The 1,163-nt window shown below is 40.0% G+C and overlaps 1 non-coding gene across 1 annotated transcript; it reads left to right on the top strand.

Moving 5' to 3' along the window:
• Positions 1 to 754: 754 nt before the first annotated feature.
• Positions 755 to 860, top strand: LOC112416831 (small nucleolar RNA R71). The gene has a single exon (XR_003007346.2). It is a non-coding gene; the product is annotated as a small nucleolar RNA R71 (small nucleolar RNA).
• Positions 861 to 1,163: the final 303 nt, after the last annotated feature.

Genomic DNA, 1,163 nt, shown 5'->3' with positions numbered 1-1,163 from the left:
TTTGGGGTTGGTTTCAGTTTGACCTGGAAAGATCCCGGTGGTTTGAGAGGAAGTAGTCACGTGTTGGGCCACTTGAGAGATTTGGGTTTCAAGTATCTCATTGTGAGTTGCTATGGAGTCTACCTTGGATGTGATTTTGGCAAGAGAGTCATTCAAAAATTCAGTTTGGTTTTTAAGCTCTTGGAGTTGCTTGGATTGATCTATAACATAATTTTCCATTAAAAGTTCCAAGCTGGATTTTTGAGGGACTCTTTGGTTGTTTGCATAACTGGGTGGTGTTGTTTGTTGTCCAAAAAGATTTTGAGGGGTTTGATAAAAAAATTGGTTGTTTCTAAACCCTCGATTATATTGAGCATAGTTTACTTGCTCAGGACCTCTAACAACACTACTTAGTTGACAATCAATGCCAATATGGCCAAATACACCACAAACTTCACAAGGAGGTGATACAGGAGCAGGTGTGACAACACTAGTATTCATTGTATCAAATTTTTGTGTTAGTGTGTCAACCTTAGCAGTTAGATGATCAAGGGAGGAAATTTTGTACATACCTGCCTCTTTTTTAGAGGGTGAAGAAGCAGTGATGACTTTCTCACTTGTCCACTGATAGTGGTTTTGTGCCATGCCCTCGATCAAATCATATGCTGCTGTGTAAGTTTTATTCATCAAAGCTCCATCTGCAGCTGCATCAACATAGATTTTTGTGGTATACGAAAGACCATTATAAAAGGTGTGGATAATAAGCCACTTCTCTAAACCATGATGGGGCAAAGCCTAAGCATTTCTTTGAAACGCTCCCACGCATCGTAAAGAGATTCACCATCTTTTTGAGTGTATTGAAAAAGCCTCGCCCTGAATTGAGCGGTTTGAGAAAGGGGAAAGAATTGGGCAAGGAAAGCTCGCCTCATTTGGTCCCATGAAGTGATAGAATCAATAGTCAATGAATGAAACCAAGCACTAGCTCTATCCCTTAAGGAAAAAGGAAAGAGGTGCAGCCTTACGGCCTCTTGGTTTGCCTTCAAAGTTCCACTGAGTTTTAAAAAATTTGAAACATGAAGATTCGGATCCTCAGTGGGTGATCCGAAAAATTGATTTTGCTGCACTAGGTAAATAAGTGCAGGCTTTATTTCAAATTTACTATCCTCAACCGTTGGGTACACAAT

Source organism: Medicago truncatula, chromosome 7 (genome assembly GCF_003473485.1).
Source record: "Medicago truncatula cultivar Jemalong A17 chromosome 7, MtrunA17r5.0-ANR, whole genome shotgun sequence".
Classification (NCBI taxonomy): domain Eukaryota; kingdom Viridiplantae; phylum Streptophyta; class Magnoliopsida; order Fabales; family Fabaceae; genus Medicago; species Medicago truncatula.
This window is presented reverse-complemented; position numbering and strand designations above follow the sequence as displayed.